The sequence below is a fragment of the Mustelus asterias genome, chromosome 4 (assembly GCF_964213995.1).
Source record: "Mustelus asterias chromosome 4, sMusAst1.hap1.1, whole genome shotgun sequence".
NCBI classification, from domain to species: Eukaryota; Metazoa; Chordata; class Chondrichthyes; order Carcharhiniformes; family Triakidae; genus Mustelus; species Mustelus asterias.
This window is the reverse complement of record NC_135804.1, coordinates 4,974,635-4,997,502: the sequence shown is the minus strand read 5'-3', so window position 1 is coordinate 4,997,502 and position 22,868 is coordinate 4,974,635. Positions and strand designations below refer to the sequence as shown.

At 46.2% G+C, this 22,868-nt stretch overlaps 1 protein-coding gene across 3 annotated transcripts in view; it reads right to left on the bottom strand.

Annotated features, from left to right (window-relative positions):
* cdh11 (cadherin 11, type 2, OB-cadherin (osteoblast)) overlaps positions 1-22,868 on the bottom strand; it is a 217,308-nt gene that overhangs the window by 107,346 nt on the left and 87,094 nt on the right. Inside the window, exon 1 of one of the 3 annotated variants that reach the window (XM_078210542.1) lies at positions 10,005-10,109. The exons of the other annotated variants lie outside the window; for them this stretch is intronic. The gene's annotated coding sequence lies outside the window, so the exon portion shown is untranslated. Of the gene's footprint in view, positions 1-10,004; positions 10,110-22,868 lie in introns of those variants that run through there. 3 annotated transcript variants of the gene reach the window in all.

The window sequence follows — 22,868 nt, the reverse complement described above, 5'->3', positions numbered from 1 at the left end:
GACAGGTACAGCACGGGGTTAGATACAGAGTAAAGTACCCTCGACACTGTCCCCCATCAAACACTCCCAGGACAGGTACAGCACGGGGTTAGATACAGAGTAAAGCTCCCTCTACACTGTCCCCATCAAACATTCCCAGGACAGGTACAGCACGGGGTTAGATACAGAGTAAAGCTCCCTCTACACTGTCCCCATCAAACACTCCCAGGACAGGTACAGCACGGGGTTAGATACAGAGTATAGCTCCCTCTACACTGGTCCCCTTCAAACACTCCCAGGACAGGTACAGCATGGGGTTAGATACAGAGTAAAGCTCCCTCTACACTGTCCCCTTCAAACACTCCCAGGACAGGTACAGGATGGGGTTAGATACAGAGTAAAGCTCCCTCTACATTGTCCCCTTCAAACACTCCCAGGACAGGTACAGCACGGGGTTAGATACAGAGTAAAGCTCCCTCTGCACTGTCCCCATCAAACACTCCCAGGACAGGTACAGCACGGGGTTAGATACAGAGTAAAGCTCCCTCTGCACTGTCCCCATCAAACACTGCCAGCATGATGCTGATTAAGGCAGGAACGTCAGTCTAGACAGTAATTGAACTGTTGGGAAATCAGCATCATTCTGGTCTTCCACTTGAACCGATTCTGAAATGAACTTGTAAACATCCAGTGATGTTCCGAGAAAAATTGAGCTGAGCTTTCACATCAAGCCAGTTAGTTTATGTCCAATCACCAGATCCTGTATTACTATCAAATTCTTATTGAACTATTAAGACAGCGAGTGTAGACAGGATATGTAAATGTACAATGAGGACACAGGTTACAGATAGGTCATGGATTGGACAATGTTCCTCACTCCAGCTGGATGTTACTGTAATGATATTTATTAATTTAGATTCTCAAACCACACTCACACCTGCAACCACAGATTGCTCATGAATAATGCACCTCTCACACAAGGCAGGCATATTTCTATGTTTAGACACCTCAAAATGCGAAGACTAAATGGAATGCAATTGATTTTTTAAAAATTGTTTGTTAAAAGTTGCCCACTTATTTGTAGCTTGACCGTTAATTGTTTTATACAGTGAAATCGCAGCTTCTGCAATCTATATCCGAGTTTTTACATATTAGAATATCCCTCACTGTGCCTCTTTCAGACACTTTCCCTCAGGGACTGGGTTTTATATATATATATGCAAATACTGCCGTCTCCAACACTAATATGTGATGTACTATTCAGAGGTTATTAATAAAAAGTAAGTTAAAATTCAATTTTCTCCCAGAACCAAACCTGTGGATAAAAGTTCAGGTAATATCCAAGTAATGAAGCTGGAAAAGTCTGAAGTCTGTGGCTTCATCCTTCATATTTCTCTGCTTTTTCAAACAAAAGGCAAGAGAGAATTCTGGGACTTCCACTGAGCCAGTCGAAGGAATCGTAGGTAAACAGAAGGCATGAAATGAGGTGAACAGTGAGGAGGTTTAACCGACTGAGACCTAAGGGACCTGATCAAGTGGTTATTCTTGGAATGTATAATGACCTCAATGAGGCCCGTGAGGTTGGCCTCTTGGAGTGTGAGCTCCCTGATTGAGGTTCTGTGCCCGCTGGGCACCGCAGGGACTGGGGTGTATTACTGACCCCTCCAATCACATTTTGATTTGATGTTTTAAGTTTCCTTTCCGCTTTGTCTTTTGTTTCGGACGGTTTCCCCTCCTTTTGGGGAGCTGCCCCTTTTTGAGTTGTCCTTAATTTAGTTTGATTTTGTTTATTTGGTTAAACACAAAGATATCCCTGATTGAGGTGAATGATTGCCTGCCCAGTCAGGGAGTCTCGTCTCTGCATAAATATTGAGGAGCGTCAGGGCTACTGACGTTCCGGATTTGTACCTGAAACACTCTTAGGAGTGGAGATAAGTCTGTAAATAAAGGGAATCTGGTGAAGGAACACTGGCCTCTTATTTCGGAATGGAATCCGAATGGGGCCCTTCTGAATGACAAGTGTGAATGGAGTTTGAGTTGGAGTCTTATTTCAGCTTCTTACAGACCTATGGCAGACAAAGCAGATCATGTAAAGGAAGGAACAGATTGCATTTTTGTCGTGCATTTCACAACCAGAGGATTTCCCTTCAGCCTTTACAGTAAATGAAATGCCAGCTCACAGATCAACTGCAAGCAATTTGTACAACCAATGCAGAAAATGCTGGAAAATCTCAGCTGGCCTGACAGCATCTGTGGAGAGAGAATGGAGCCAACGTTTCGAGTCTGGATCACCCTTTGCCAGTGCCGGCAATTTGTAGATATCTCCCTCCCACTGACAACATTGTAATGACCAGATGGTTTTCTTTCCACTAAAGTTGTGAGGAGGTTCACCAAAACGCCAAGCATAGCTTCCCTGTTCTTCTTCCAAATAGAGGTCATAGGATCTTTTATATCTTTTATGGGATGGCACAGTGGTTAGCGTTGCTGCCTCACAGCGTCAGGGATCCGGGTTCAATTGTGGCCTCAGGTGACAGTCTGTGCAGAGTCTGCATTTTCTCCCCGTGTCTGTGTGGGTTTCCTCCGGGTGCTCCGGTTTCCTCCCACACTCCAAAGATATGCAGGTTAGGTGGATTGACCATGCTAAATTGACCCTTAGCGCCAGGCAGATAGCAGGGTAAATACATGGGTGACGGATGGGATTGTTGTCAGTACAGTCTCGGTGGGCCGAATGGCCTCCTTCTGCACTGTAGGGATTCTATGGTCCTCTGCATCTGACAGAGTTGATAGGGTACTCAGTTTAGTCTCTCATGGAAAAGACACAGGCAGTGCCACACTCCCTCAGTATCGAAGTGGGGATATCAGTATGAGGCAATGACCTAGTGGTATTATAGCTAGCCTAATAATCCAGGAACTCTTCTCATGTTCTCGGGACCCAGGTTCGAATCCCGCCACAGCAGATGGTGGAATCTGAATTTAATAAAAATTAGCTGGAATTAAGAATCAACTGATGACCATGAAACCATTGTCGACTGTTGAAAAAATTCATCTGGTTCACTAATGTCCTTTAGGGAAGGAAATGTGGTTGACTCTTAAATGTCCTCAAAGATGGGCAATGAAAGTGGGCCCAGCCAGTGACACCCTCATCCCATGAACAAATTTTTAAAAATCTGCCATCCTTACCTGGTTTGACCTACATGTAAGGAGTCTAACAACACCAGGTTAAAGTCCAACAGGTTTATTTGGTCGCAAACGCCACTAGCTTTCGGAGCGCTGCTCCTTCGTCAGGTGAGTGGGAGATCACCTGATCAGGTGAGAAGGAGCAGCGCTCCAAAAGCTAGTGGCGTTTGCTACAAAATAAACCTGTTGGACTTTAACCTGGTGTTGTTAGACTCCTTACTGTGTTTACCCCAGTCCAATGCCGGCATCTCCACATCCTGACCTACATGTGACAGCAATGATTTGATTTGATTTGTTATTGTCACATGTATTAATATACAGTGAAAAGTATTGTTTCTTGCGCGCTATACAGACAAAGCATACCATTCATAGAGAAGAAAGGAGAGAGTGCAGAATGTAGTGTTAGAGTCATAGCTAGGGTGTGGACAAAGATCAACTTAGTGCGAGGTAGGTCCATTCAACAGTCTGATGGCAGCAGGGAAGAAGCAGGAAACTCAGTAGCTAAATTATGCACAGCAAGATTCCACACTCAGCAAGGTGATAATGACCAGATGACCTGTGTTTATGATGGCCAGAGTATAACTCCCTCACCCTCTTCAATTGATATCGTGGCACCTTTCACACCCAAAGGAGAGGACAGACTGGGCCTCAGTTTAATGTCTGTTCTTGAGTCGGTTGACTCAATGTGGTTGACTTGCAACTGCCCTCAAAAACTCGGAATGGGCTATAAATGCTGGCCAGCCAGCGACGCCCTCATCCCATGAATGAATAAAAGGAAATATTACCCGGTATAGTTTACATGTGACTCCAGAGCCACTGCAATGTAGCTAACTCTGTAATGCCCTCGGAAATTAGAGATGAGCAATAAATGCTGGCCAGCCAGCAATGATGCCCATGTCCCACAGATGAATAAATGAGATTGCCTATTTTTTGCTCAAGGCCTGAATCTTTGTGAAAAATGCCACATGTATAAAACTTATTTCTTTTGTTTAAAAAAAGAGTCCTTTGCACAGCGTCCAGCAATGTTGAATATCCAGCCAACCCAATGTCTAGCCTCACACATGAAGAACGGGTTACTGGGCCAGAGGAAGTTGGTGCACTTGGAACAATATTCCAGCAATGCACCAAGACCTCAGCGGAGGAGAAATCTATTAAAGAACAACAGCATGGGAAAGAAGTGGTTTGCACTGAGCTTAGTAAACAAAGGGAGCCATTCTTAACAGTCCAAGGGCTTTGAGAACTGGAATCAGCGGCAGACCAAGGTTAGGAGAGTGGGGGCACTGGAGAGAGCTGGAAAAATAAAACATTGAGAAGGGTCAAGGAAGGAATGAGAGGCCATTGTTATTTTAGGAATGGGGTGAGATGAAATGGGGCTTAAATGTAAACACAGCCTGCAGTTAATCAAACTTCCTTAAAGGAGAAAATAGACAAATGTGTATTTCATTCCCAAACAGACTAAACATTTTCACGAGATGGTGTGTGATTGGAATTTTTTGTGTGATAAATCATTCTCAATAGGCAATTCTTGCAAAATCTTAAATTAAGCTGCTCCCTAATGGCAGGATGATTGATTGGAATATATTCTAATCTCGGACCTCTGCGTCGGGTGAAACTTTTCATTTCACCTTTCCTCCAAAATCCTTGAAGGTGTTAATTTCTGGGGCAGAAAGGGAAAATGTAATTTTCATTGTTGTGCTGAGGTGAAGGGGTCTCCAATCCGTGATTTTCCCTCCTCTAGAGTATTCACCACCCCCCCAACCTCCCCTCCGTCCCCCCCCTCCCCCCCACCCACCCCCCAACCCGGTGCCCCCCCCCACCCCACCCCCCTCCTGCGCCCTGCACAACCACGGTTTTGTTACTTCGGAAGGGACAATTGTTAACTTGCAACAGAACTGGTACAATTGGACTGGTTCAAAGCTCAGATGGTAAAATACTAAAAATCTTCCTGAGCTTAGTTGAAAGAACCATAGAAATCAAAATGGATGTTATTTGGGAAGAGGACATTGTTAATCCACACTTGCAGCAAGGCTAATTGAGAATGCTGGGATCAACTACAGTAGCTGTGACAAAGGGTCATCTAGACTCGAAACATCAGCTCTTTTCTCTCCTTACAGATGCTGCCAGACCTGCTGAGATTTTCCAGCGTTTTCTCTTTTGGTTTCAACTAACAATAGATTTGCAAAATGTCAAGAACACTGCCTCCTGGTGTACAGGTTAAGCATTAATCTATCTTGACATGAATGTACTCACCATTTTTGGAATCAGAGTGCAAGTAAGCGGCTATTTGCAAGTTCCTCTGAACAACTCTTCCCGTTTGGCAGAACAGCTTCTAGACTTCTTGATGGGACAGGCTGAACTCCCAATCTGCACTTAACGAGGAGTGTTTGAGTGGAGATCTGAAACTCTCCAAAAAGCCAGAAGAATCGTCTCCAAACTGCTGCTGCAATGCTGATTAATGGCTTGTGTTGGTTCAGGACTGGGTGGGAGGGTCTCTGGAGGAGGTGCAAACAGTTTCTGTTCCAACAACGGGAACAAATTGTATTCATTCGGTACTTTTCGTATAGAAAATATCCTGATCTTGATGAGGTCGAATGGGAGGAGGCCGGTGTGAAGCGGAAATATCAGCGTGGACCAGCTGTGCTAAATAATGATGTACACTCTGTGTATTAGGAAACAATGGCATTTCACAGCAGTGTAAGGATTCGTCACTGAACAAAAGCTGTGGAACAGTATGATTTCCGTTTATCGAGTGTACCTCGCGTGATGTCACAAAGCACTCTACAGCCAAGGGAGTTTTTTTTTGAAGCACAGTCTCTGTTGTAATGTAGGATGGGTGGCAGCCAATTTGTGCTCAGCAAGATCCCACAAGCAGCAATCATAGAATCCCCACAGTGCAGAAGGAGGCCATTCGGTCCATCGAGTCCGCACCAACCACAATCCCATCCAGGCCCTATCTCCGTAATCCCACACATTTACCCTGCTAATCCCCTGACACTAGGGTCAATTGTAACATGGCCAATCAACCTAACCCGCAAATCTTTGGACTGTGAGAGGGAACTACAGCACCCAGAGGAAACCCACGCAGACACAGGAGAAAGTGCAAACTCTACACAGACAGTGACCCGAGGCTGGAATTGAACCTGGGTCCCTGGGGCAGCAGTGCTAACCACTGTACCACCGTGCCGCCCTATGTAATAATGGCCAGATAATCATGCTTTTGTGATCTTACTAAGGGACAACTACTACCAGCTGGGAAATCTCCTTGCTCTTAGGATCCATAGAATCCCCACAGCGCAAAAGGAGGCCATTCAGCCCATCAACACTTCAAAAGAGCATCCCACACAGGCCCCCACCAACAGCAGTAAACCCACGCCTTTACCATGACAAATCCACCTAACCAACACATCTTGGATACCAAGGGGCAATTTAGCATGGCCAGCCCACCAAGCCTGCTCATCCTTGGACTGTGGGAGGAAACTGGAGCACCCGGAGAAAACCCACACAGACACGGGGAGAACGTACAAACTCCACACAGACAGTCACCTAAAGCCAGAATCGAACCCGAGTCCCTGGCGCTTTAAGGCAGCAATGCTACCCACTGAGCTGCTGTGCCGCCCAGCAGCACTTTGTGTGACTCTCCATGGTAGAGATTGTTTTTTATATTCTATCCATGTAGCTTGGAGTCGACTCCGGATCGATGTGTAGCACTCTTGCCACTCAGTCATCAGTTGTTTGTTTAAGTCCAACTCCAGAGACTTGAGCACAAAATCCAGGCTGACACAGGAGTGCGGAGGGAAGTGCTGCAGTGTCAGAGGTGCTGAATTTCAGATGAGACAATATCTGTGGCACTAGTTTGAGGGAGAAGAGGAATTATCCCTGGCCCATATTTATTCTTCCATCAACATCTTAATCAAACTGAGTTGCTCTGGTCTCATGTGGAACAAATTAGTCATTGGCTCTGACGCAGGGTCATCCTGACTGGAAACATTGGCTCTATTGTGTCTCATTTCAGATTCCAGCATCCACAACATTTTGTCTTTAACAAATTAGTCATAATCAAGTTGTTGTTTTGGGGAACTTGCTGAGGGAAGATTGGTTGCAGCACAACCGTGATAACTGCCAGAAACCTCCGGCCTCTCCCTCGGCTGGGATTCTCTGGTCCCACAGCAGTGAATGGAGTTTTGGCTGAGCGTCAAGTTCTCCGTTCTCGCTGGGAGCCGGGGTGAGGTGAACGAGATCAGAGAATCCCGCCCAAAACTTGCTAAAGCATTTCAGTGGCTGTAAAATACTTTGGGACTTCCAAATATCCCGAAAGGCGTTATAGAAAGGAAAATCTTCCTTTCCGTAGGTAGCAAGTTCCAAGATTGTGACTCAGCGACAATGAAGGATTGGCCGACATTTGAATAAATGAGGGGTGGGATTTACCACGCAAACCGTCACATGTTTCACGGCTGGAGGCGATCCGCCATTGGCCGAAGGTGGGATCTTCTGGTCCCCGCCATTGTCAATGGGATTTTGGGTTGAGTGCACCCCTCACAACCAGCAAACCCACGGGGAGAGTGCACCATTAGTGGGACTGGAAAATCCTGCCGGACTGAACATCCGGAAAGTTCCGACCGATGGATATTTTAAAAGCTATCAGAGAAGAGGATCTGTTTCATTGTATTGTTTTAAGTCAGGTTCACAGAGGTGAAAGGATTGAACACAAATAAATTGTCTGCCTCCCACTCCCATCTCAAAATACAAGTGTAACAATCACCATTGATCCCACATACAACACACAATCAGACTTTTGAATGGACCTACCTCGCATTAAGTTGATCTTTCTCTACACCCTAGCAATGACTGTAACACTACATTGTGCACCCTCGCCTTTCCTTCTCTATGAACGGTATGCTTTGTCTGTATAGCACGCAAGAAGCAATACTTTTCACTGTATGTTAATACATGTGACAATAATAAATCAAATCGAATCAGATCGAAGTACATCATCACACGTCAAGCAAAAACACTTCATACAAAGTGGGAAATAGGTGAAATGGAATGGAATGCAGTGGACCACACAAGTAGACAGCTTAAAGAGAGCGAAGTGACTTTTCGGAGGAATGGGTTGAAATTGTGAAGTGCAAAATTAGCTGTGCATGAAATGAACATAAATCAAGGCTTCATGCCTTCGTTAAAGCAAAGCACCTGGAAATTGTGGCACTTTATCATTATTAATATGAATAATGGTGCTGGCTGGGGTTGTGAGGGAAGTCCCGGTTTGGGAGACAGTGGAAGCAAGCGGGGATCAGGTTGAGGAGTGGGCGCCAATGCTCGCGAGGCAGCAAGCCCACGAAGCTACAGTTCCACCCCTGTTAACGATGGCACTCAGTAATGCCTGCTGCTGCCAGCCACGAACAACCTTGCAAAGTGGGCTTCAAAGAGACATTGGACATCCACAACTCTTCACACGTCCCCCATGACCATCATTACACATATCAGCAAAGGTTCCAATACTTGTTACAGATATTCTTTCTGGACATCCAGGCCAGAGAGAAATTAATTTTTGACTACAATATTGGACCCTTGTACCTTCGTTTTATGCTCGTTCACAGGTTGCTATGTGACCCAATTTCAAAGAACCTCACAGCACAGAAGGAGGCCATTTGGTCCTTTGTGCATGTGCCTGCTCTAATCCCCCCAATTAGTTAGGGCATTCTCTCTTCCACCTTCTTCCTTCGGGAAAAAGATACAGAAGTCTGAGGCCATGTACCAACCGACTCAAGAACAGCTTCTCCCCTGCTGCCATCAGACTTTTGAATGAACCATCTTGCACTAAATTGATCTTTCTCTGCACCCTAGCTATGACTGTAACACTGCTGTAATAACTCCACGGAGGCGAAAGCCCAGTCACCAAGTTACTTTATTTACACCATACATCTGTACCACAGCCAGCTCTCCAGTAACTCCCTGCTGAATGCAGGCTGGGTGTCTGACACACCTGCTTTAAATAGGGAATGTGAGGCTCCCTGATTTAACTATCAATTAGGACTCATCAGATATCTCTTTTTTTTTGTATACCAACCAAATAAACAAACTCAAATTAACTTCGGAGGACTCATCAGGTCATTCATACTCCAGCAAGCCAACCTCATCAGCCTGGCTGAAGTCATCACAACTGCATTCTGCACTTTCTCGTTTCCTTCTCTATGAACGGTATGCTTTGTCTGTGTAGCGCAAGAAACAATACTTTTCACTGTATGTTAATACATGTGACAATAATCAATCAAATCAAAATTAAATCAAGAACAACCAAACCCACTCAGGTGTGATGACGAATGACTAATTTGTTCCACATGAGACCAGAGCAACTCAGCTTGATTAAGATGTTGCTGGAAGGATAAGTATGGGCTCGGGATAACTCCTCCTCTCCCTCAAAGTAGTGCCACACAGAAATAGCCTCCTCTGAAATACACTCATCTAACCCTGCGAAGCTTTCCTCTTCATGTGTTGGTACAAACCTCAGTCAAAATTCCCACTAAACACCAGTGTTTCTGCTTCCAGCGCCTTTTCAAGCAGCAGATTTCAGATCACAACAACTCGCTGTGAAAGAAAAAAAATCTTCATCTCCCCTCCGCTACCTTTTGTCAATTACATTAAATCGTGTGGCATTTGGTGGTTGACCCCCCTGCCGGCGGAGACACTTTCGCCCACTTTATTCTATCAAAACCCTTCACAATTCTCAACACCTCGATTAAACCTTCTCTGCTCGAACAGCGAACTCGTCTCCCCACATGATTGAAGACATTTGGTTAGCGACCCTCCTGCCATTTCCCGGCCATTATCCTGGATTGGTTTGCACTTACCCAACGCTGTAGTTAAATCGCGGCAAGTACTTTGGCCGCACTGCTGCTGCTGCTGGAATCATTGGATTTCTACAGAAGCCACCGAGAATAAGACGGCCCCTTTCACATCCCGATGGCTCCGGAATGTAACAGTAAACAGCGCTTTCCAAATGCAGACCACAAGAATCCACTAATAGACCAAGAGAATAAAGATAAGCCTCATAAACAAAGCAGCTGGCAGCTTATAGGTACAAAACAGAAGCAGCAGAGTGATCATACTCCAGACCAGGGGCAGTTATTGAAGTAAGTACATGACAGGTAGGGGAATTAAATATGTTTCCATTATCCTCGGTGAGTGAACTCTGCTTTAATCATTTTCTTCCATTAGTTCTGAGAGTGTGGGTATCAGTGCCAAGCACAGCATTTATTGCCCATCCCCTAGTTGCCCTGGAAAGACGGTAGTGAGCCCTCCTCTCAGACAGCCGATGTCGCTGTGCAGTGAAGATGTTCTCACACCAGTTGGTCGCTCCAGGATTTCGACCCAATAATCTCAGGGTTGTTGCAGTGCACAGGGAGGCCATTTGGCCCGTTGTGTCTGCACCAGCTCTCCGAATTCGAAACTCGCCTCGTGCCGTTCTCCAGACTCCTCCCACTAATCCTGCACCTTCTTCCTTTTCCAATAACTGTCCCAAATCCCTTTTCAATGCCTCGATTGAACCTGCCTCCACTGCACTCTCGAACAGAACATTCCGGATCTTAACCACTCGCCGTGTGAAAGAGATTTTCGTTTTTGCTCCTTTTGAAAATTAAATCATAGAATAGAATCATAGAAACCCTACAGTGCAGAAAGAGGCCATTCGGCCCATCGAGCCTCCACCAACCACAATGCCACCCAGGCCCTATTCCCATAACCCCTCATATTTACCCTGCTAATCCCCCTGACACTAGGCTTAATTTAGCATGGCCAATCCAGCTAACCAGCACCTCTTTGCACTGTGGGAAGAAACCGGGGCACCCAGAGGAAACCCACGCAGACACGGGGAGAAGGTACAAACTCCATACAGACAAGCCGGGAATCAAACTCGGGTCTCTGGCGTTGTGAGGCAGCAGTGCTAACCACTGTGCCACCATGCCACCCCAAATCTGTGCCCTCTCATCCTCAATCCTTCTACAAGCCGTGGACATTCTTTCCCTATCTACTCTGTACAGTCGCTTCATGATATTGAGTCCCTCTGTCAAATCTCCTCTCCACCATTTATTTTCTACAGGAAACAGTCCTCCAGTCTGTTCTATGTAAGTGGTTATTATTCTTGGAAACATTCCCGTAAATCTTTTCCGCACTCCCGCCAAATCCTTCACATCTCTCCTAAAGTGTGGTGCCTGGAACTGGATGCAATACTCTTCAGCTCAGATCAAACCAGTGTCTGAAACAAGGTCAACATAGTTTCCTTGCTCTTGTACCCGCTGCCCTTATTAATAAAGCCGAGGATATTGAATTTTTATGAACTGGGCTCTCAATCCATCCTGCCAGCTTTAATGACTTGTATACATTTACACCCAGGTTCCTCTGCTGCTGTACCCTCTGTAGAGTTGTACACTTTATTTTTTGCTCTTTCTTCATGTTCTTGCTACCATAATAAATGACTTCACACTCCTCCACATTGAAATTCACCCACCGCCTGTCTGCCCACTTGTCTATGTTCTTTTGAAGTTCGACACTCCTCTCCTCACAGTTCACAATGTCTCCACGTGCCATACCATCTGCAAATATTGAAGTCATACCCAGTACACCAAGGTCTAAGTTAATATAGATCAGGAAAAACAAGGGTTCCAGCACTAACCCTTAGGGAACTCCAGTACCTTGTGCTTCAGGGTTGTGTTTACATTTTCCGATCTCATGGTTCTCCCGCTTTTTCCTTTCGATGCCTCCTCTTTTCCATTCAGCTCTTCAGTCTCTTTCTTGTCGCTTCCGGCTTCCTCCTGCAATGTGGAACGTTGCTGAATCTTCTCTGCCAATAGCATAGGGCAGCACAATGGCACAGTGGTTAGCACTGCTGCCTCACAGCGCCAGGGACATGGGTTTGATTCCCGGCTTGGGTCACTGTCTGTGTGGAGTTTGCGTGTTCTCCCCGTGTCTGCGTGGGTTTCCTCTGGGTGCTCCGGTTTCCTCCCACAGTCCAAAAATGTGTGGGTTAGGTTGGTTGGCCATGGTAAATTGCCCCTTAGTGTCCTGGAATGTGTAGGTTAGAGGGATTAGCGGGGTAAATATGTGGGGCTATGGGGATGGGGCCTGGGTGGGGTTATTGTCGGTGCAGACTCAATGGGCCGAATGGCCTCCATTGCACTGTAGGGATTCTATGATTCTGATTCAATTGGCTCTTCCGATTGTTCAGAGTGACATTAAATTCAAATTGTTTCTCTTTGAATCTTCCAGGGGAATAAACCTTGACCTGAGGAATTCTGATCACTCGAGAGGGTTTTTTATTGAGTTTTCTTTTCTTTGTTAATCTCGCTTGCTTCACCTTGAGCTTTCCTGTAATTCTGTAACTTCACCTTGAGTGTTTTCTGCTCCCTTTTCATTCTGCTGTTTACCACAGTCTTCACTTCCTCATGTTGCTGAATGGTCCTGCATTCCTTTTGAATTTGATCTTAAAGGACAATCAACTGTTTTTTCAATGGTTTATTTTCTTGTTGACTTCTTGCCAACTCTCTCTGGGTTTCAGTGTATCATTTCATTGCTGCTGATATTTCCAACTCAGCTTTTTCTGAAGTAATATTCAATGTCCTTTTTAGCTCCTCGTGTATTTCCACGGTTACGTGTTGATTCTTCAAGGACTCTGTCAGCGTTTCAACTTCTTTGCCTTTCCTACCTGCTGCTTTGCCTGGCTGTAGACCTGGTCTCGTTTTCCCAACTCCTGCTTTGACTGGCCAAGTATGGCATTGAGGATTGTTGCGTTCCCTGGTAACTTTGTGCTGCTTCTGAAATTTGTTTGTTCTGATCTCGAACTGGAGATTGGAACATCGATTCGTTGAAATCTGGAATTAAAAGTCTAATGACGACCATGAAACAATTGTTGCAATGTCCTTTGGGGAAGGAAATCTGCCATCTTTACCCGGTCTAGCCTATACACTGATCTGCCCTCTGAAATGGCCAAGCAATTCAAGGTCAATTGGGGATGGACCTACGAGTGATACCACATCCCAGGAATGTGAACTTTCAAAGGTATACACTCAGCTTGAATCTTGTGCGTCTAGTTCCACTCTGATGCACATTTTGCTTCTTTTAGTTACCTTCTGCTCTGGGGTCTTGTGTTGCTCTTCCTCTAGGGTCTCTTATTGCCCTCGGTGAAGTTGCCCTATCTCTGGGGTCTCTTGTTGCCCATGTCGGATTTTTGGGAATGTGCTAGACTTCCTACGAGCGTCTGTGTCCTCCACAACTTAATGTTAAAAATATTCATCAAAACTATTTAATGTCTCTCCAGATGTTGTTGATCATTGGTGTATACAGTGACTGCGGAGTACATCACCAGCAAATGACGCAAAGACAGATGAAAACTTGTTAATGTGTACTCCTGCTGGTTCCTTGTTTAATCTTGTACATCTGGCATCCCTCTGAGATACTTCCTCCTGGTTCCCATATTCGTTTACTCCCCAATAGCACGAATATTCACCCACATGGAACTTAGTCTCTGCCCCATTTGGGCCTGTACGAGTCCCATCTTCCCCCTCCATGCGCGCTCCCACAATGAATTAGACCGGGACTGGAAGGTTTGAATTAGAAGTCGAGTCTTGATAGGCTGGGGCATTTTTCCCTGGAGCGTAGGAGGATGAGGGACGGCCTTATAGCGGTTTATAAAATCATATGGGGCATAAATAAGGTGAATAGCCAAGGCCTTTTCCCCAGGGTAGGGGAGTCCAAAACTAGAAGGCATAGGTTTAAGGTGAGAGGGGAAAGATTTAAAAGGGACCTGAGGGCAACATTTTTCATACAGAGGGCAGTGCGTATATGGAATGAGCTGCCAGAGGAGGTGGCAGAGGTGGGTACAATTACAACATTTAAAAGACATTTGGACAGGTACATGGATGAGAAAGGTTTAGAGGAATATGGACCAAACGCAGGCAAATGGGATTAGTTCAGTTCAGCAAACTTGGTCGGCATGGATGAGTTGGGCCGAAGGGTCTGTTTCCGTGCTCTGTGACTCTATGACCCAATGTCCCAAGAATCTGAAGGCCTCCCTCCTGCATCATCTTCAAAAATGCATTCACCTTTCCCCTCCTATTTCTATACTTACTGACACATAATGATAAACAAATACTGTTGTGGTTTGAGTGTCTTGCTATAAACCGCTTCATTTAAGAGTCAACCACATTTGTGCTGGACTGGAGTCACACACAGGTAAGAAACGGAGGTTCCTGCTCTTTAAGAGCATTAAACCACAAGCAGGAGCAGGGACACTGGCTGATTTATTTCCCCTTTGTCATTGCTGAGCATGTACAATGTTGCCCAACTACATCACAGCAAATAAAAGCCAAGTTATTTCCAATAGTTGCAACTTCAACCAATCAGTGAATCTGAAATCAATGAATTAAATAAATCTGGAATAAAATGTAGCTCGTTTCTGTACAGCTGAGAGTAAACCCACTGAATTGTCATGAAAGCTCAACTGTACATTAATGTCCAAGAAGGAAGGAAGGCTTCTGGTCTTGCCTGGTCCGGACATAGAAACATAGAGGATAGGAGCAGGAGGAGGCCATTTGGCCCTACGAGCCCTCTCCGCTATTCATCATGATCATGGCTGATCATCCAACTCAATAGCCTAATCCTGCTAGGCTTTGATCCCATTTGATCCCATTCGCCCCAAGTGCTACATCTAGCCACCTCTTGAATACATTCAATGTTTTGGCATCAACTACTTCCTGTGGTAATGAATTCCACAGGCTCACCACTCTTTGGGTGAAGAAATGTCTCCTCATCTCTGTCCTAAATGATCTATCCTGAATTCTCAGACTGTGACCCCTGGTTCTGGACTCCCCCCACCATCGGGTACATCCTCCCTGCATCTACCCTGTCTCGCCCTGTTAGAATTTTATAAGTCTCTATGAGATCCCCCCTCATTCGTCTGAACTCCAGCAAAAACAATCCTAACCCAGTCAATCTCTCCTCATACATCAGCCCCGCCGTCCCCGGAATCAGCCTGGTAAACCTTCGCTGCACTCCCTCGAGAGCAAGACAGATTCCAATCTCACAGCAATGTGGCTGGCTCTTAACTGCGCTCAGAAATGGCCCAGCAAGTTATTCATGTGTATCAGGCTGCCAAAGCAATACAATCCCTCAGCAACACGACAGGAAGCTTGCTCAACATCACCTGCTCAAAGTAATTAGCAATGGGTAATCATTGTTTGTCTTGCCTGTGATGTCCAATGCCTGTGAATGAGGGAGTAAAACAAGTGAAAGCTTCAATGATATTGGAGGACTGGCGCTGAATTCTGTTGTTAGGCTCGAATAATGTATTTGTCCTCAAAGCAAGGCAACAATCAAGCAAGTTATGGCAACAAGAAGCCGCAACATAGGAAACTGTTCTATTGCCTTCAGATTATCCAACATCCAGCAACAGAAGAGGAGACATTTCTTCCAAATTAATATTGGGAAGACCACAGACATGGCAAGGGATGAAAATCAACTCCATTCCCTCGCCACCAACTTCACCCGTCTCGCTGCCTTCATCCCTTCCATATCTCCATCCCCTCCATATCTCCATCCCCTCCATATCTCCATCCCCTCCATATCTCCATGCCCTCCATATCTCCGTCATCTCCACATCTCCATCCCGTCCATATCTTCACCTCCTCCATACCGTCATCTCCTCCATATCATAGGTTGAGAGAGCTAGGTCTTTTCTCCTTGGAGAGGCGAAGGATGAGAGGTGACCTGATAGAGGTGTATAAGATGTTGAGAGGTATTGATAGAGTGGATTCTCAGAGGCTTTTACCCAGGGCTGAAATGGTTGCAACAAGAGGTCACAGGTTTAGGGTGCTGGGGAGTAGGTATAGAGGAGATGTTAGGGGTAAGTTTTTCACTCAGAGGGTGGTGGGTGCGTGGAATCGGCTGCCGGTAGTGGTGGTGGAGGCGGATTCAATAGGGTCTTTTAAGAGACTTTTGGACAAGTTCATGGAAGTTAGTAAGATAGAGGGTCATAGGTAAGCCTAGTAGGTAGGAACATGTTCGGTGCAACTTGTGGGCCGAAGGGCCTGTTTGTGCCATAGCTTTTCTATGTTCTATGTTTTATCTCCATCCCCTCCATATCTCCATCCCCTCCATATCTCCATCCCCTCCATATCTTCATCCCACTCCATGACCGGTATTTTGCGACCTCGCTCAGGCAGCTCGTAAAATCCCGCTTGAGACCAATGCAGGATTCCATTCTGCAAGTCGCGTCCACCCCGATTCCAGAGAGGGCGTGGCGGTAAAATTCCGGCGTGTATCTTCATCCCCTCTCTCTGACTTCATCCCTCTGCATGTCTTTATCTCCTCTCTCTGTCTTCATCCTACCCCCTATCTTCACTCCTTCTCTGTCTTCATCCCTCTCTGTCTTCATCCCTGCATTCCCCCACCCTGTCTTCAGTTCCCCCCCATCCCCGTCCTCCCCCTCACCTCCTGGCTGGGACTCTTTTCCCTAGAAATCCAACGGAGAATTCAGGAGAGATGTCTTTCCCCCTAGTGATGAGAATGCAGAACTCGTTACCAGAAGAGGTAGCTGAGGCTAAGCTGAGGCTTAGAGGGTAGATGTATCTCAAGGGAAGCTAGATAAAACACATGAAGCAAGAAATAAAAGGTAAAGTAAAGTTTATTTAATAGTCACAAGTAGGCTTGTATTAACCCTGGAATGAAGTTGCTTTGAAAATCCCCTAGTTACCACACACCGATGTCTGTCCAGGTACACTGAGGGAGAATTTAGCATGGCCAATCCAACTAAGCTGCACATCTTTGGACTGTGGGAGGAAACCGGAGCACCCGGAGGAAACCCACACAGGCACGGGGAGAACATGCAAACTCCACACAGACAGCAACCCAAGCCGAGAATCGAACCCGGGTCTCTGGCGCTGTGAGGCAGCAGTGCTAACCACTGTGCCACCATGGTGTATACTGATAGGCTGAGATGACGAGAGGTAGAGAAGGCTCACATGGAATATAAACACCAGCACAGGCCAGTTGGGCTAAGTGGCCTGTTTCTGTTTTGTAAGTTGGAAATTTTCTGTACAAAAAATAAACTTTCCTGGTGCATTCTGATCAAACTGATTAGGCCTTAAGAGAGTGGGTTCGGAGCACTCAGACAAAGAGGAAGTGGTGAGGACTAGATGCCCTCAGGCTAATGTAACTCTCTTAACCATCTCTGTATGTAGTTTTGGAGACATGACTGACAGATCTAGCTTGACCAGTGAGACCTGCTAGCTAGTATAAGACATGGATAGATGGGGATTGGCAGGAGACAAGAGAAATCAGTGAGGCATCTGATCCATCTGTCAATCTCAAGCCATCAGATCGACAAACATCAATCCGCTGAAGGGAGAAGAGACGGAGACACAAATTCTTTTTTTTAAATTCTTAATGGAATTCACTTGGTGGTTTGTTGGAACAGATTGCGTGTAACGATGTTTAAATTTACACAGATGCCTGCCATGAATCCTTCATTCGATGGATAGGAAGCTAAACAATAAACAGCAGGCTGTGGTTTCTGTATGATCATCTGCTGTGCATCCTGTGTAAGCTGCACGTTAAGAGGTCGGGACAGAGAATAAAGGGCTAAACTAGCCACACGTCACATTCTATTTTCTGAACTTTGATGGAGCAGGGGAGAATAGAATCATCTCACAAAGCAATGATATCACAGCTGAAAATAAAGGCGACAGTTTACAACCAAGTTTCTTCTGAGCACCATTCACATGATGTTCATCAACTATTTCCTTTCTTGTCATTTTTAATTAATTTGCTGAAAGTGATAGGGTCGTCACCATGGACTACCTGAGCATGTTTTCATTCCTTGGTACTTTTCAGATCCTTGCGTCCGGCTCAGAATGATTCCGCCAAGCCAGCACCAGAACAACACATTCCGGACATGGCACCCTGCGCAGACATCAATTCCATCCCAGCTTACCCAACCCAAACAAACCCACCAAACCCCAACCGGAAAAACGCACCAAAGATAAAACACAAGAGCACCCCACCCTCGCCGATTTCAGCTGAAGACACCAGTAAGATGGGCATTCGGCCCATCGAGTCGACATCAACTTTCTGACAGAACATCTTACCCAGGCCCACTCCCGCCATCCCTCACATTTACCATGGCTAATCCATCTAATCTGCACATTTTGGACATGAAGGGGCAATTTAGCATGGTCAATCCACCCAACCTCCGCATCTTTGGACACTAAGACGCAATTTACCATGGCCAATCCACCCAAACTTCACACCTTTGGACTCTAAGGGGCAATTTAGCGTGGCCAATCTCCCGAACCCGCACATCTTTGGACACGAAGGAGCAATTTATCATGGCCAATCCACCTAACCTGCACATCTTTGGGCACTAAGGGGCAATTTATCATGGTCAATCCACCTAACCTGCACATCTTTGGGCACTAAGGGGCAATTTATCATGGCCAATCCACCTAACCTGCACATCTTTGGGCACTAAGGGGCAATTTAGCATGGCCAATCCACCTAACCTCTGCATCTTTGGACAGCGGGAGGAAACCGGAGCACACACAGGAAACCCACGCAGACACGGGGAGAACGTGCAAACTCCACACAGTCACCCAAGGCCGGAATTGAACCTGGCGCTGTGAGGCAGCAGTGCTAACCACTGTGCCACCGTGCCGTGGAAATGCTTTGGACTTCTGTTTTTAAAAGAACTCTTTGCCAAAGAAGGTATTGCTCTGTGCTGTACAGTGCCTGTATTGGAGGAAACTGTTTTAAACTTGGTGTTTTCGAGGGGTCGCCACTAGGCTGACGCCTGCAGGCAAGGCAGCAATTTCAAAGTCTGTTACCGTGCTGTGCATTGCAGTATTTCACACTGCATGGTACAGTGTTTCACTTTTCATATCGATTTCATGCAATCATAACATGTCTCTGGGTAAAGATTGTCCTCAGGAACCTAACTCCGATTTTAACATTGACTCATTTGGAAAACTGTGCCTCACTGAAAGGGGTTTCGCTTGAAGTGGTGATTTTTAGGAACGCAACCATCACTCTCAGTGAGGACTCCCTGAAATTGTATTTGAAGGCGGAAAAACAATTGTGGAAGTGTTGCCTAAGGCACAGCCATTAAATCATTGCCAGAGACTTCCTGCCATTAAAAGTCTGGCAGTCAGTTATTTTTGTGATCTGGAACATTACAAAAAATAAAATAAGGGATTCCATATAAAAATGAAGCTAGGTACGGCATGGCTTTAATAAAGGAGAGAGAATGCGTGCCAGTATTGAAGAGTGCAGGCATGAAATCCTTTGGGAATGTGCATCTGCTATTTGGTTAATGGGCACTGGGATGGAATTTAAAGGCATTGTAAAACTTGTCAGAAGTGATTGGGAGACAGCAAATAGGAAACATCTTGTTAGATCAACATGTGTTGCTTTGGCTAGTTCCACAGCCCCACTCGTTATCCAGGCAACTGTTCCTAGAGGTCTCTCAGGCTTTTGTTCCTTTGCTCTGTGTGGTACAGAAAGGTTAATGCTTCCGTTAAAGAAGTGGGCAGGGGATTGAGAAAGGGCCATTGAGCACTCATCTCCTGCAAGGACCACCTGTGATTTCCAGCCTGCGTTCTTGGCGAAGGATGTCAGAAAATGCTTGTTTAGCGAGACAGCCAACATCACATTGCAATCTTTCCCATCCACACGGTGGCACAGGTTAAATCACCACCAGTCACAGCCTATGATCATCGGGGTCTATGGTGACTTTACTACCTACGTAACTGAACTATTAGGGTGGCACGGTGGCATATTGATGAGCACTGCTGCCTCACAGTGCCAGGGACCCAGGTTTGATTCCCAGCTTGGGTCACTGTCAGTGCAAAGTTTGCACATTCTCCCCGTGTCTGCATGGGTTTCCTCCAGGTGCCCCTGTTTCCTCCCACAGTCTGAAATATGTGCTGGTTAGGTTGATTGGCCATGCTAAATTCTCCCTCAGTGTGCGTGAACAGGTGCCGGAGTGGGTGGCACAATGGCACAATGGTTAGCTGCTGCCTCACAGCACCAGGGAGCCGGGTTCAATTCCTAGCTTGAGTCACTGTCTGCGTGGAGTTTGCACATTCTCCCCATGTCTGCGTGGGTTTCCTCTGGGTATTCTGATTTCCTCCCACAGTCCAAAGATGTGCGGGTTAGATTGATTGGCCATGCTCAATTGCCAATTGTGCAATAATTGCCTGAGAGGCAGGGGGTTTAGAAGGGGACAGGGCCTGGGTGGGATTGTTGTTGGTGCAGACTCGATGGGCCCCTTCTGCATTAAGGATTCTATAATGATTCTATGAGTGTGGCAACTGGAGGATTTTCACAGTAACTTGACTGCAGTGTGAATGTAAGCCAACTTGTGACACTAACTTAAAAAAAAAACCTTTTCATAATCAGCTCTCGATTCATTCCCCAGCCATTATCACAATGGCGAGAGGAGGCCGTTCAGCCCCTCATATCACATTCTGCCGTCAGTTAGAGCATGGTCCATCTGCATCAACTCACTCTTTATCTCTTGTCATTTTACAACATCAGAAGCGAGAGCAGCAGCCAATCTGGTTGAACGTCCACCAGTGCATCTTGTGCACACTGCAGCCACAGTGCTGGGTATTGTGCATTGATTGAGGTGGGATAGCTGAAGAGGGGGCACATCCAGCAGCAATCCCCAACCCTGAACCCCCCGCAACCCCGAACCCCCTGGCATCCCAACCAGAGCTATGAGACAAGAGAAAATTGAGGCAAACTAAGTGTTAGCCAATCAAAAGGAAAGAAAGCATATAACACGTGAAGAAGCATGGCGTTTTGTTTTGTACTCCAATGGTCACATGTTAACAACATGTATGTTTGATGACAGTGATCAGCATGAGCATTGCCGCTTTATATGTGTATTTGTGTCCACACATATGTGTACTTGCATGTGCATGTGTGAGTGTGTGCACGTGTGTGAGTACATTTGTTCATATGTGCGTTCACCTGTATGCATTTGTGTGTGTATGCATGTGTATTTGTGCACACGTGTGTAAGCATGTGTGAGTATATTTGTGTGTATGCACATGCATGAAGCATTTGTGTTTTGTATGCATGTCCGTGTGCACATACTTGTATGTGTATGTGTGTACGTGTGAGTGCATTTGTGTGTATGTGTGTGCGTGTGTATGCACCTTGTGAGTGTGTGTGTTTGTGTATGTGTGTGAGGGTGCGCATGGCCTTTCTCCAAATTATATCACAAGGTATGAAAACACACAGCCACTAATCCTCCCGTGCAAGTGAATTTATTTGTTGAATCGGTCTGAATGAGATTATGCGTTGGGCAGAAGCAGGAGTAATTCTCAGCAGTCTGTGAAAACAGACTGTCAGCGAGTGGGGGGGCGGGAGATACTGAAACAAATGCCTTCATCCTTTCTGTAGCGGGAACCACAAGGGAGCAGTGAGAGAACTGATTGCAGCCTAGCTGCAGCAAGGCCCCCTGGACACCAAGGCTGGAAAGACTCAAGACAAAACCTGTTAGGTACTTATTGATATCACCGTGAATCTTCACCGTTAATACTTGCGGCAGGTTTGTCAACATCTTTTTGTCTTCTGGGGTGTTTTGTCCCCCTCTTGCCCCCAGAACACTGCTCTCCTGAGGACCAGTGGAATTGACGTGTTTTCACTTCTGGGCTGCCAACCCTCCAGGATTGCCTTGGAGACTCGAGAAATGGAAGATCCATCTCAAGATGCCACAGTGAGGAGAAAACCAAGAGAAAAATCATCGTGGCTATTTTGTGGAGGGTTTTTTTTCTTGTTTAACTGGATACAATAATATTTGAGACGGATTCACGTCAAGCAATGACGAGTCTCTTCACTTTCCGATTGGCTGAGAGAAATCAGGACGCCGTGAAGATGGACATGTCAAGTGGCCAATAGCACGAGTGTGTGGGAGGGAGAGGGAGGGGGCAGTTGGAAGTGCAGAGATCATGGGCAGTATTTTTCGCTCCTGGGGTGGTCTGCCGCCAGACTCCCACCCCACCCTGTCCTCTTCGCAATGTTATGGTGGGTCGGGCAATGGCTAGGTCGACCCCTCACCCTTGCCCCTGTCACTCCTTAATGACCATTTATGGGCTGTTTTCTGCCTAGTCTCAATTTTTGGGCTGGCAGGAGGGCTTCAGGGGCAAGGACCAGAAAAGTGATCCGGCTCAGGCCCTCATGTGGGAAGGGCGGGGGTGGGGAATGGGCTTCATCAAGATCCTCCCTTCAGCATCGGGGAGGCAGTGTCGTAGCAGTATTGTCACTGGACTGGTAATCCAGCGCCCCAGGGCAAGATCTGGGGATCCGGGTTCGAATCCCACCACAGCAGGTGGCGAAATTTGAATTCAACAAAAATAATCTAGAATTGAAAATCTACTGATGAAGATGAAACTATTGTCGGTTGTCGGAAAAAAAATTCATCTGGTTCACTAATGTCCTTTCGGGAAGGAAATCTGCCGTCCTTACTTGGTCTGGCCTACATGTGACTCCAGACCCACAGCAATGTGGTTGGCTCTTAAATGCCCTCAGAAATGGCCGAGCGGGACACTCAGTTCGAGGGTGACAGGGACTCTGCCCATCCTGAGATCCACATTTCCCTGGTCCTGGGCTCCCAGTCCTGTCCACTGCGGCTTCTGGCGCTCCTGGACTGGAGAACAACT